Source organism: Eriocheir sinensis, chromosome 52 (genome assembly GCF_024679095.1).
Source record: "Eriocheir sinensis breed Jianghai 21 chromosome 52, ASM2467909v1, whole genome shotgun sequence".
Taxonomy (NCBI): Eukaryota; Metazoa; Arthropoda; class Malacostraca; order Decapoda; family Varunidae; genus Eriocheir; species Eriocheir sinensis.
Genome location: NC_066560.1, coordinates 12,568,649 through 12,583,521, shown reverse-complemented (window position 1 = coordinate 12,583,521; position 14,873 = coordinate 12,568,649). Strand labels below are relative to the sequence as shown.

Here is a 14,873-nt window from a genome sequence, read left to right as displayed (position 1 = left end):
ACCTCCCGGAAAGCCAAAGTAACATTGTAAGGCTTAAAACAGGCTTGGAAATAACTATATATGTGTGTATGGACCCGCCAATTTCTCGCTCCTTCACACTCACGCCTCTAAACCTTCAAAGCTCCTTGAAAACTATACTTAAAGTGTGCAAAGACTAATTCTAACCTCCCGGAAAGCCATAGTAACAGAATAAGGCTTAAAACAGGCTTGGAAATAACTATAATATATCTTTGGCTTTGGCGGGAGAGGGCAGCGTCCCTATTCTGTGCTCTGATTGGCTGCCCGGGGCTTCCTGTGCGCTGATTGGCTGGGAGTCTTCGCGTCACAACAGCCATGGCCACCTGTCAGCCCCACGCCATGGCCCCGCTGGCTCCCACTTTTTCTTGCCTCCACGAGCTTGCCAGGGACTTGTGGAGTGTAATTTGAGGTGAGACAGTGCTATGAGTCATTATATTATTGCTGGGTCAATGATATAAGTGCGTAATAGGGCTGTGTGGCGTCTAGTGTTGAGGTGACCGCCGGGCAGTCGTGGCAGGGCCGTGATTAATATATATTTTGAGGTGAGAGACTTACACGTTGTTATTTGCATGCGTGACTAACTCTACAGCTGTGTTACTGTGCTCCTGTGTGCTGTGTTACGTCTACGTCTTGAGGTGACGGTCAGGGAGGCGTGTGACGGGTTGAAGGTGTTACGCAGTGCCAGAGACTGATTTCGTACCCTAAACTAGTGTTACGTTATTATTTCGTTACCTGCCACACTATATAGCTTCGTCACGGTGATGTATGGTACTGTGTTACGTCTACGCATTAAGGTGACGGTCAGGGAGGCGTGTGACGCGTTGAAGGTGTTACGCAGTGCCAGAGATTGATTTCGTACCCTAAACTAGTGTTACGTTATGATTTCGTTATCTGCAACACTATATAGCTTCGTCACGGTGCTGTGGTGTACTGTGTTACGTCTACACATTGTGACGGGCGGGGAAGGCGTGTGACGTGTGTTCAGGGACAGTGTTACGTATTGTGTTACCTGCCAACCCACCTGCGTGACGGGACCGTGTCTTATAACTCTTGTTCTCCTTCTTCCACAGTTGCCCTGACACAACATGTAAGGGGCAGAAACAAGATTACAGCACCCTATACCTACCACGACATGCTACTACACACAATACTAGCACAGCCATACCAAGAAAACAAGGTGGACATTTTAGAACTATTGTTATGTAAAGAAGCAATAAGAATGTGAAGTCAAGAAAGACCTGATCAGAAGAATGTGGAGGAAGAGAAGAAGAAAAGAAAACTGACCTCTTTTACAATACACAAGTTACTGGACCCCTCCTTTTTACACAGACTACTACTACTATATTGCAGCTTTAATCAAGAAACTTGAAACAGATGCATAAATGGAAGGAAGGAAATTAAATATATGCAAGAATTTTGGAAGAATCGCTTAAAATCCGAGAAGAGACGGCAGCACTCAACCAGGCACAAGAAAATCAAGAATAGGCTCCGAACTGCACTGAACTGAACTGTAAACTGAATCAGAAGGGAGATATTAAATATACTCAAGAATTTTAGAAGAATCGCTTAAAAATCAGAGAAGAGAAGGCAGCACAACCAAGCACAAGAAGACCATTTAGAGGGGCAAAGGCAACCCTCCGAACAGAACTGGAAACAAATGGAAGGGAGGAAATTAAATATACTCAAGACTTTTGGAAGAATCACTTAAGATTGGAGAAGAAAAGGCAGCACAAGAAAGCCAAGGCACTCCCTCCAAACTACACTGCACTGAACTGACCTGGTTACGGCGCCTGTACAAGTGATATGGGATGGAGTACTGGCGGCAGGGCGGCTCTACAAAAGGTGTGTATGTGATTTTACCTGCTGTATGGGTGTATGATAGAAAGCGAAGGTTTTCAGTACTATTATGTCAACTAGGTACTATTATTTTGTGAACTGGGTACTATATTTACTATGAGCCATTACTATTCTGTCAACTAGGTAGGTTTTCTTTTATACTAACAAGGTTTTCACTTTTATCAACCAGGTATTTGATTAACTATTACCAAGGTTTTCTTTACTAATATATTGCAAGGTTTTCATTTGTAATATATTTCCTCTTCTTCCTTCCCTTCCTTCCCTTCCTTTCCCTTCCTTTTCTTCTCATTTCCCTTCCTTTTCTTCTCTTCATTTTCCTTCCTTTTCTTCTCATTTCCCTTCCTTTTCTTCTCTCCTCTTCCCTCCCTCCTCCTCCTCTTCCTCCTCCTCCTCCTCCTCCTCCTCCCTTCAAACATATTCTCAGTCTTCTGTACCTATATACTTACAAGGTTTTCATTTAATATGTCAGCCAGGTATTTTGTTCTCTGCAAATTTATCACCAAGATTTACTTATAAATTACAAGGTTTTCAATATTAATATATCAACTAGGTATGCTGCTGCTGCCTTAAACATGCTGTAGTATTGCCTCAGCAGAATATCAAGTCCAATGGAGTTATTTCTATGTCTATATACAAAAGATTATTATTATTATTATATCTCAGTAAGGAGGTATAAGTGATATAATTAGTTTCCCTTACCTCAGCTGACACTTCACTGATACACTCACTTCTGCCTCCTTTGACATGCTTCAGTATTGCGTGTGTAGTAGATCAAGCGGGAGTTATTTCTATGTCTAAATACAAATGCCTTCTTATTAACCCGGTAGCAGTGGGGATCATGCTTCTTAATGGTCCCTCGAAGCGAGAAAAAATGAGAAAAAATCATCCCTCACACAAACCATTTCATAATATATATCAAAGCATTTGTTATCAGATTATGTATCATCTATTTTGGGGGGTTTATATCATGGCACAAATTTGGCCCATCGCTGCTACACGGTAAAGCCACAAATTTGATTTAGGTCAGAGGGTCGAAGGGCCCCCTCCCCGACGAACGTGTCGACGGCAAAAGAAGCTTCAAAAAGGACCCAAAATTACTTTGAGGGCCATAAAAGTTGGCTGATAAAACTGTGTAGGTTGTCAGTGGGGCTGTAGTCAAGGGATACTGCACTCCATCAAAGAGGAACTTTAAGGACAATCATGTACACAAGGAACTCTAGTAATAATCCAGCATTAGCTACAGAAATGGTTTCTCCATCTGTCCAGTTTCCTTGTTTAAAACACAAGATCAAATCAGTGATAGCCTATAGGCGTCCACTGGCCTGTTAATAAGGCCACACGTTTGCACAGTGTCCACAGCAAAATTTATACCCTTTTCGAGGCTGTGTTGCCCATCTTCCCAAAATGTTTAAAGAAAAAGTGACCAAAACGCATCATAACCCTTCCGTCCTGTGAACGTGCTCCTGTTTATGAGGTTCTTCGTTCCCGTTCCTGGGACTGACCTTTGAGTGGCTGAGAGATATTTTATCTCCCGGATTTGACACGAATGAAATGTCCATGACAATCTCACTTTGAAACAAGAAGTCCCTGGACGAATAATCTGCCTCCCTTGCTACCCTGCGAAAGGCCTAACTGCTGTTGCTGTTAGCGGGTGATTAGGGGCAGAAGCCATTGTGGGATTAGTAAGGTAAGTAAATACCTCTTGGTTGCTCATGCAGCGTAGAAGAAGGAGGAGGCACCCTTTGAAGACTGCTACAACTCCTTACATGAGAGCAGTTACCGTTATCCTAGACGTCACTGTTCATTTTCCTTTACCCACTCCTTCTAGTCCTCAGTGAGAGCTTATAACTTCGGGTCAGGTTTCACTGTCATTAAAAGAGTTACTAGTAAAATGAGGAGTAAAATGGTAAAAGAAAAAAGAAATATTGTTGCAAAAATAATTAAAGTAATAATCATTCACCGCTAAGTATGTGCTCACTCTCCCCGATGCTTTTAAAATGCATAATAAAAGAGGAAAAAGAATAATGAGTGAGGCTTAGCAAAACAAAACTTCTCCACTGTGCAATAAAACACACAAAAGAAAGGAGAAAATAAAATGAATGATTTTACATAAAATGCGTAACAATGTTACTCAAGAAAAATATTAAACTTCTCCACTGTGCAATAAAACACACAAAAGAAAGGCGAAAATAAAATGAATGATTATACATAAAATGCGTAACAGTGTTACTCAAGAAAAATATTAAACATCCACACGCCAGAAAAATCAACAGCTGAAAAATCTATTAGATTAGATATGGCCCCACACGCCTAAACATGTGAACATAATAATAGTAATTCACCTGAGATCATGTTACAAGTGGTGTAATTACTGAATCCAATGTAGTGTCAGCTAAAATGTGTTAAAAACCTCAAAGATAGCAGCAACTCGATGCCCCACTACTCAGCATGCTCGTGTCCTTCGCCTTGCCATTGGCTGGGGCAGGGCTGCAGGGGTGGCAGGGTCTGCCGTCCCCCGTCTGGTAGCGGGGAGGGTTTGGCGGCGGGCAGACAATATACGCCCACCAGTCACCCTCAAAGGTCCGAGTTGCCTGGCGAAGAAAAGTGCGCACCTACGACTGGTTGTGCCGTAGGAAGAAACAAGTGCCGAGACACCTCCAAGGAAACTTGGTTGTGTGGAGGTGCGAGGTGGGGCGCACGGGCTGTGTGGAGGTGCGGGGCGGGGCGGGGTGTGCTCTCGGGTTTCGGCTGTGTGCTGACTCGACTCACCGGGGCAGGAAAAGCCGCGCGCTGAGGTCAGCGTTTGCTTGCTGTGTCCGATCCCATTCACTGCCCCCACACAACGTCACTGAAGTTACGTTTGAGAGAGAGAGATATAACAATTCGGAATAGTTTGTAACCATGCTATCCACCATTTATGTTAACGACTTTAACGAATTGTGTAGTATATCAAGACGTATCGATCGAGTAATATCCAGGGCTGTATACAATTGCTGATTATTGTTATACCCAAGAAGGGAGGGTTAAGTTATTTCCTAAAGGTGCGTGCATGGAGACTTGACCTAAGAAACTCCTGGGTCAAGTGTCATAGGGTGGGTGAAGCGACGCGCCCCCCTGCGTATGCCATTATTGATTGGTTGATTGAGTGTTCTGGGATTCTCGTGTACTGTTTTGTAATGCCGGTGATAGTTTTTCAAGACCTCTGCATCTGGAACAGAGACTCACGAAAACCTGTAATCTTCTCTGTGGTTTTTGGGAGGTACGTAATTGTAATGGAAACCTGGTATGTTTAACCCGGTGGTGGTAGCTGCGGGGAACATGTTTCTTAAAGGCCACTCCCTCTAAGCGAGAAAAATGAGAAAAATATCATCACTCACGCAAACCGTTTCATAATATACATCAACTTATTTGTGATCAGTTTATGCATCATCTATTTTTTGGGGTTTATATCATGGCAAAAATTTCACCCTTCGCTGATACACGGTAAAGCCACAAATTTGGCCCGTCGCTGCTACCGGGTTAATGATATGGACCTTGGTGTGACCACTTCCTTCCCTCTCCTCAGCTGCTGCGGGAGTGCTGCCCTCCACAGCAAGCAAGGGGCTGCCCTGCCCAGACCACAGCAAGAGGAGGAAGAGCTCTGCATTACTAAGTTAAGTACCTCACTATGACATTCTGAGGGTTTGGCCTCATTTTTGCCTTCTATTCAAAACTTTTTACTTTCTAACGAACCTTAATCTTTTTTCTCAGTCTGCCTCCTCCTCCTCCTTCAACTTCCTTTACCTCCTTGTGTGAATCTGTCCGTCCCGAGATCCAGCGAGACCATCCCGACGTCGTAACACCCGTTTGGGAGTGGGGGGACTCATGAAGCTGGGGGCGGCAGCCCTAAGGTGGGGAGGGTTGCGCCGACACCTCCACTCCGTTTCGGCGGAATGTGGCTGGCTAGGGTGGCCTGAACCACTGTCTGGGTTGTTTGTCGTTCAGTCGGATTGAGGATCTGCCTCCCTTGAGGTGCACATGTCATAGTGGTGGCAGAAGAGAGAGTGAGTGAAGCTGATGTCATCCCGACGTCGTAACACCGTTGGGCGGGGCGGGGCTCTCATGTCAAGTCTCCCCGCGGTGCACATGTCACAGAGGTGCAAATAGCATGGCCTTCTTTCCTATCTTTTCCCCCTCCTCCTCACCCCCCCCCCCACACACACACCTCCTGCTGTTATATCGTCACCCTCATAAAGTAATTGCCTAAGTCATTTTTCAGTGATTTCCATTTATGTTAAGTTGTCTCAGATATTCAGGGTTTGAGTGTTCTAGAATTAACCTTTTTATTTCTGCCTAAATCTTAAGCCAAATGAGATGATGATGTTCTCTTCTTGAAAAATAGAAATTAACGACTTAGGCGGTTTCTTTACGAAGGTGGCGAGATTGTAATAGGTTTTGCACCCTCTGTTTAGGGATGTGCACTAATTTTCGTCTCTTCTCTTCCCCTCCTCCTCCCCTGGCTGGCTGGGGAACGGAGGAGGAGCACTAGGACGAGGAGGTGAAGGGAGGCGCAGCAGGAACAGAAAGGTGAGCTCTATCTCTTTATCCTGGATTTTTACCATTCATATTTAATTTACTTGTGACACTTTTAACCCGGCCACTGCGATTGTCATGGATTTGGCCTTCACTGGTAGCCTGGTAACATACACTCCCAGGTCTCTCTCTGTGGTGGATAGTGGAGTGTTTCCCATGTGGTATTGGTGTACTGGATATCCCTTCACTGGTAGCCTGGTAACATACACTCCCAGGTCTCTCTCTGGCTCTGTGGTGGATAGTGGAGTGTTTCCCATGTGGTATTGGTGTGCTGGATATCCCTTCACTGGTAGCCTGGTAACATATAGTCCCAGGTCTCTCTCTGCCTCTGTGGTGAATAGTGGAGTGTTTCCCATGTGGTATTGGTGTGCTGGATATCCCTTCACTGGTAGCCTGGTAACATACACTCCCAGGTCTCTCTCTGGCTCTGTGGTGGATAGTGGAGTGTTTCCCACGTGCTATTGGTGTGCTGGATATCTCCTCCCAAGGTGCAGGACTTTACATTTTTCTTCATTGAATTGTAGCAGCCACTTTTTGTTCCATTCCTGTAGTTTGGTGATGTCTTCTTGTAGGAAATCCGCAGTCAAGGGGTTAATTCTTTCTCTATTGCTGTTTTGTATGGAGGTGATCATGGAAAGCTTTCGGGCATAGGCTAAAGCTGCACATGGCCTCAGCACTCATCTCTGTCACTTTGGCCAAGTAACCCAACACCACACTGTAGCAAGAATTCAACCGCCAGATGCCACCAAAAACAGAACTCCGCCTTGGTTTGGTTGCCTCTGTAACACTACCTCAGATATACACAGAGTCGTTAGCTGCTCCATATTCTCCTTCTTTGTTTATAGTCCTTCCAGTCTTGATGGCGGACTTGCCTTGATGCTCCTCCATTTTGCTGGGTCCAGTGCTAAGCCTTCCTCTTTCTAACACTTCCGGGTCTTGTGTCACTGTTCCTCTGCATGTTATCCTTGGGTCTTCTAACTGTCCTCCTTCTGGGTACCTCAGTATCCTCCACCATCCTTAGCACTCCACCCTCTCCTCTCTTCATGTGTTCGAATCATTGCCAGCTTCTCTGGGTCATTTTCTTAAATATTTTGGCGCCCAAGCTCACGTTTTTAAGGGTTTTATAGGAGTTTCAGGCATTCCCGGGGGTGGGTTAACCCGGTAGCAGCGGGGATCATGTTTCTTAATGGTCCCTCCAAGCGAGAAAAATGAGAAATATCATCACTCACACAAACCGTTTCATAATATGCATCAACTTATTTGTGATCAGTTTATGCATCATCTATTTTTGGGGGTTTATATCATGGCAAAAATTTCACCCTTCGCTGGTACACGGTAAAGCCACAAATTTGGCCCGTCGCTGCTACTGGGTTAATGATATGTACCTTGGTGTGACCACTTCCTTCCCTCTCCTCAGCTGCTATGGGAGTGCTGCCCTCCACAGCAAGCAAGGGGCTGCCCTGCCCAGACCACAGCAAGCAAGGGGCTGCCCTGCCCAGACCACAGCAAGAGGAGGAAGAGCTCTGCATTACTAAGTTAAGTGCCTCACTATGACATTCTGAGGGTTTGGCCTCATTTTTGCCTTCTATTCAAAACTTTTTACTTTCTAACGAACCTTAATCTTTTTCTCAGCCTGCCTCCTCCTCCTCCTCCAACTTCCTTTACCTCCTTGTGTGAATCTGTCCGTCCCGAGATCCGGCGAGACCATCCCGACGTCGTAACACCCGTTTGGGAGTGGGGGGACTCATGAAGCTGGCGGCGGCACCCCTAAGGTGGGGAGGGTTGCGCCGACACCTCCACTCCGTTTCGGCGGAATGTGGCTGGCTAGGGTGGCCTGAACCACTGTCTGGGTTGTTTGTCGTTCAGTCGGATTGAGGATCTGCCTCCCTTGAGGTGCACATGTCAAAGTGGTGGCAGAAGAGAGAGTGAGTGAAGCTGATGTCATCCCGACGTCGTAACACCGTTGGGCGGGGCGGGGCTCTCATGTCAAGTCTCCCCGCGGTGCACATGTCACAGAGGTGCAAATAGCATGGCCTTCTTTCCTATCTTTTCCCCCTCCTCCTCACCCCCCCTCCCCCACACACACCTCCTGCTGTTATATCGTCACCCTCATAAAGTAATTGCCTAAGTCATTTTTCAGTGATTTCCATTTTTGTTAAGTTGTCTCAGATATTCAGGGTTTGAGTGTTCTAGAATTGACCTTTTTATTTCTGCCTAAATCTTAAGCCAAATGAGATGATGATGTTCTCTTCTTGAAAAATAGAAAATAACGACTTAGGCGGTTTCTTTACGAAGGTGGCGAGATTGTAATAGGTTTTGCACCCTCTGTTTAGGGATGTGCACTAATTTTCGTCTCTTCTCTTCCCCTCCTCCTCCCCTGGCTGGCTGGGGAACGGAGGAGGAGCACTAGGACGAGGAGGTGAAAGGAGGCGGAGGGAGATACGACTCGAGCACAAGGAGGCAAGAGGCAAGAAGCAGAGACGCAGGAACAGAAAGGTGAGCTCTATCTCTTTATCCTGGGTGCCATGAACCTAATAAAACACTCATTAGAACCTGACTGATCTCCTTTTTGGCCCTTGAAAATAGTAATGATAGAGGCGAAAGTGTAGCTTGATCCTTCTTCTGTGCCATGAACCTAATAAAACACTCATTAGAACCTGACTGATCTCCTTTTTGGCCCTTGAAAATAGTAATGATAGAGGCAAAAGTGTAGCTTGACCCTTCTGTGCCATGAACCTAATAAAACACTCATTAGAACATCAATGATCTCTTTTTAACATTTGGAAATAGTTAATGAGAGAGGAGGAAGCATCTCTGACCACCAACTTCTGTCTCCCTCATCCTGGATAATCACAAACTCATGTAGACTCAGAAAATGTAACCTTCATTAGACTAACAACAGAGTTTCTTCCAGGCAGCCAGATGGTCGATGCTGTGAAGAGGAGGAAGATGACTGCAGGAGGCGGTGTGTGTGTGTCGGGGAAGGAGGCGACAGCACCACCCTCACACACAGCGGGTTAAGGTACCGACTGATTTCTTTTGTTGCAATCAAAACTTTTTCATATGGATTATTATGGGTAGAGGTCTCATAGTGCTATTGGACATGAATTCATTTAGCGTGAAGTCTTCTGCAAGTGTAAACCTTTCTAATTACAGACGTATTTTAACCCGGTAGCAGCGACGGGCCAAATTTGTGCCATGATTTAAACCCTAAAAAATAGATGATACATAATCTGATCACAAATGCTTTGATATATATTATGAAATGGTTTGTGTGAGGGGTGATTTTTTCTCATTTTTTTCGCTTGGATGGACCATTAAGAAACATTATCCCCGCTGCTACTGGGTTAACATTAACATAACATTTTGGCGCCCAAGCTTGCATATATTTGACTAGGCTTTCATGGGATTCCTGTGCCTTTCCATGGGTAGTTTTAAGACCCTGGTGGCAGTTTGACCCTTTTCAGTTTACAGAAAATGTAAACCTTTCTCAGATTAATAACAAATTTTGGGGCATATTTAAATAAACCATTTCAGCACTTAACCTCACATATTTGACAAGGGATTCCTGTGCCTTTCCACGGGTAGTTTTAAGACCCTGGTGGCAGTTGGACCCTTTTCAGTTTGCAGAAAATGTAAACCTTTCTCTGATTAACAAATTTTGGGGCATACTTAAATAAACCATTTCAGCACTTAAGCTCACATATTTGACAAGGGATTTCTGTGTCTTTCCACGGGTTGTTTTATGACCCTGGTGATAGAGGTAAACGACCCTTCTTTTGTACCATGAACGTAGAAAACACACTCACTAGAACTCAGTTGATCTCCTTTTTGGTGTTTTTGAAATAGTTGATGTGGAAGCGACTGACAGTACCATCTTTTCCAGGCCTGCAAGAGAGCCCAGTCAACGAAGAGGAAAAGAAGACAAGAAGAAAGAAGAAAGAAGAGGGAAAACAGGAGGAAGGGATATTTTTTCTGTCTATACCTGAAGTGTGATGAATTTACAAAGGGTATATTTAAGTCTGATATACTGCGGTTCATTTAGATAAGGTATTTTAGGATATATTTAACGGTACCAGTGTGAAGTTGGCAGGAGAGGATACTCTTTCTGTCTATACGAGAGGTCTGAAGTGTGATGTATGTATCAAGGGTATATTTAAGTCTGATATACTGCGGTGCATTTAAATAAGGTACTTTGGAGATGGTAAAATGGTCTCCGACTCCTTTATTGTGGTGCTGTGCGGTTCATTTATTGTGGTGTGGTATGGTTCGTTTATTGTTGTGCAGTATGGTTCGTTTACTGTGGAGTCAAATTTTTTTATATCCGACTCCACACCCATGTTAGAGTGTAAGAGTATTGATTGAATATATTTAAGGTGCTGGGGGATACTGTGGTGCTCCTGTCTTAACAACCCATTCTGCTTCTGCATAATAACCCGTATTGCTAACGCATAGCAACCCGCGTTTTTTCCGCTGTTGCAATAACCCGTACTGCTGCATGACGCATAGCAACCCGTGTTTTTTTCCGCTGTTGCAATAACCCGTACTGCTGCATGACGCATAGCAACCCGTGTTTTTTCCACTGCCGCAACGACCCGTACTGCTATCGCATAATGACCCGTGCTGCTTCTGCTATTGTAACAACTCTTACTGCTGCTATTGCAATAACTTACTGCTGCTTCCATCAAAAAACTTGTATTGTTTCCGCTGCTTCGATTATCACAACAACCCACATTGCTGCTGCTGCTGCCCATGCGCTGCCCAGATCTTCAAACAGTGGCTTGGTTGACGTGCAGCGTTGGCCAAGCAGGTCATGCATCATGGCAGTCACTAGAGATAAAATTCGCCTGCGCCACTTCTGCTTCTGCTGTCACAACCCGCTGTACGTTGCCAACTTGGCAACAACCCAACCGATGAATTTTCTGATCAAAGATCAAAGAGAGGATTAGGCCTTCAGGGGACACCTCTTAAATAAAAACGCGCCTGGGACTTTTACCTCAGAGGTGGTGTGGAAAAAAAGTCCAGTCACGAAAATAAGTATCTTATACTCCATGAAAGTGTCTCAGTCTTATGAGAACACAAAGGTTGAGAGGGCTCAAACATATAAGGTTCTGTTGTTTCCTGCATACACTACCATGTTAGCAGTAAGGGTACTAAATTCTGATCTCTGTACAAAACAACCAAATATACATAATAAGGAAAAGAAAGTTGAATAAAATGTTTGCCTGCATTCTCCGTCAGCAGCGTAGACGTAACAAGGGTTGAAAAAATGAGTTATTTATTACAGCTGCTGGCCAACGTCTTGACCCCAGAGTCTTTGTATTTGTCTCCGCGTCCTCTGCACTACACTGCATAGAATCTGGCGAGTCTGGGTTGTGACAGCTATTTCCCAAAGCCTCCAAGGATACCAGTCAGGTTTATGAGTGTTTTTCGTGTTGTTGTGGAAGCCTTGTTGAACTATCTAGGCTCGCAAATCTACACACGGAAATACTACCAACACAACCCATATGAAAGCCTTTCCTAAAACATAAAACCTCTACCAGTGCCTTACCAGAAAGAACCAAAGCTTACCAAATACCCAAAAATCTCTACTATTTGTGGTTAACTCAAGGTATTGAATTTTCACTTATTTTTTTTATACTGATGTTAGTGTCCCTTATATGTCTTGTTATTAAGGGGAATGTTTGAGTCTATTATTTGTTCTATATATAAGGTATTGAATTTGCACTTATTTATGTCGTGTCATTGAGGGAGTGTTTGGGTCTCATTTTTTTGTTTTGATGCCCCTTTCATGGATCTAAATAATGACATCCACCTTAAATGAAATGTATGTGTCTGTGGTCATTCCAAAGCTGAAGGTTGGTATCTACTCCACTGGTTTTCATATGTTTTCTTGGACAGTTCAGATTATTAGCAAATGTTTTTACCCGTCTGCTGTGATTGGCACGGATTTCGCCTTCACTGGTAGCCTGGTAACAAGTACTCCCAGATCATTCTCTGCCTCTGTGGTGGATAGTGGATTGTTTCCCATGTGGTATTGGTATGCTGGATATCCCCTCCCAAGGTGCAGGACTATATATTTTTCTTCATTGAATTGTAGCAGCCACTTTTTGCCCAAGGGAGGAAGGCGGTGCAACCACCCAGACTGCTGGAGAGAGATGCCCAATTTTTTCAAGGAGGAGGCCCAACAACGGGGCTGAGGGCGTCGGAAAGAGCCCACCTTTCCACTCCCATGGCACCGGGCAGGTCTCGAACCCATGCGCTCCCAGCACCCCACCGGGAGTGGAGTGTTTCCCATGTGGTATTGGCAGTGGTGTACCGAGGGAGGGGGCCATGAAGCCATGCCCCCCCCCCTTTGCAAAGAAAAATAATAATGAATAAATAAATGTTACAGGAAAATAATAGGAATATGTATATATTAGTATTACGATTACGAATGTGTGTGTGTGTGTGGAGTTGAGAGCTCAGTGGCACTGACTGACCGAGTCATTTCGCCTTTGTTTTTGTTTTGAGTTAATGGTAGGATATAAGGTGTGCTCTGAGTGAAAAAAAAGTAAGGTGTTAAATGATGGGTTCATAAAATTGTGTGTAGAGTGCGATGTCAAGCTGTCAACTGGCAGAGTAGTATTTGTAGCGGGAGACAGGAAGAAGAGTAGAAATGCAACGTTTTGGAGTCTTCTGATTAATGTAAAATCACTTAGGTTTAAGGACAGACCACCAAGTCTGGACCATGGGGTCTGTGTGGTCTGATTTTCTATGTAAATCTATGTAAAAAATGAGATTGGGATGGCTCTGGCAGAGAGAGAGAACGCGAAAGTCATAAGTGTGCCTTCTCTCCTTCTTGCCTCTCATATTTACTTGATTTTAAGTGTAAGGTGGAGTCAAAGTGATTGGAGGACTGTGTACTGTAGAGGCACCAAGTGAACTTGTCTGGTGACAGTGATGAGTACGTAATATGCTTGTGTATTATGATGGGGAGAGTGGCAGGCGACGTGTATGGCACCTGTAAGGTTGACCTTTGCCGCTGTATTACCATCTTTAATGACCGTTTTGTGCTTGACAGTGTATACATACATACATACATACATACTTACATACATACATACATACATACATACATTCTTTTTTCTCTTTTATTTTCTTTCTTTTTTTCCTTCCTACACACACACACACACACACACACACACACACACACACCGCTCCGGTAGCTCAATCTGTTAGAGCGCCGCGCTGCAAGGCTTCACGGCCAAACAGGCGGCGGTTGGAGCCCCGCTCAGGCCGGATTCTTTCCGTTGACTAGGAGTGGTTACTGTCCCCCCCTTGAGCAAGGGGGATGGGGGTGTGAGGTCCTGGCAGTACCCAGAGGTCGACGATAATGTTTACGTATATCTATTTATTTATTTTTCTTTCCCGGCCGTTCAGAAGATCACATCCCCCTATGGCCTGGCAGACCTTATGTGTTCCGCGCCGCCTGTAATGTAAGTGTGTGTGTGTGTGTGTGTGTAAGTTCTTTATAATTTTGTATTTTGTCTTTACCTCACAATTCCTCCTCATTTCTCTCTATCTCATATTATCTCAAACTGTTATAATATTCCTCACAATCTCGTTTTAATTTTCTTCTTTACCTATATTGCTATAGCTGTACGTTCTTAATTCATTTCATACGTTAAGTCTTGTTTCTATTGTTCTTTAATTGTAATCTGCATGTCTTAATTTACCTTACAGTTAATTGTTCCTTATTTCTCCTCCTCATATTTCTTTGTTAATCTTTTTCTTTATTCTCACTCACCTCAAAACTGTTCAGCATTTAATTATCTCGATCTGTGGTACCTATATATATATATATATATATATATATATATATATATATATATATATATATATATATATATATATATATATATATATATATATATATATATATATATATATATATATATATATATATATATATATATATATATATATATATTGACTTCACAGTTGATTTTTCCTCATTAAATTTCTTCTTCTGACATTTCTTTGTTAGTCTTTCTTATTCTTATTCAGTGGAGATCCTCATTTATCTCTACCTCATAATATAAAGTTCTCTACATAGCTCTCTGTATACAATCTGTTTTTACCTCACAATTGTTCCTCATTTCTCGATCCTCATTTCTTTGTTAATCTTTTTCTCATTCACCTAGCTCACAAGTGTGTCTCATTTCTCTCTACGGTAGGTACCTCATGCTATAATAAAGTTCTCTATAGCTCTCTGTATATTGTCTTTACCTCACAGTTGTTCCTCATATATATAGATCTGTACCTCGTAACTTTTTAATCCTCGATCTTCATCTTAGCTATTCCTCCAGCTTTAACTATAGGAGGCTATATATAAGGTCCTGGTTTCTTTAGTTTTCGTAATCTGTCTTAATTTACCTCACAAT

At 43.5% G+C, this 14,873-nt stretch overlaps 1 long non-coding RNA gene across 1 annotated transcript; it reads left to right on the top strand.

Moving 5' to 3' along the window:
* Window positions 1-297: 297 nt before the first annotated feature.
* LOC126983094 (uncharacterized) lies at window positions 298-14,263 on the top strand. Its single transcript, XR_007735509.1, has 6 exons — window positions 298-427; window positions 1,089-1,860; window positions 5,441-6,441; window positions 7,865-8,943; window positions 9,362-9,469; window positions 10,334-14,263. It is a non-coding gene; the product is annotated as an uncharacterized LOC126983094 (long non-coding RNA).
* The last annotated feature ends 610 nt before the right edge of the window (window positions 14,264-14,873 follow it).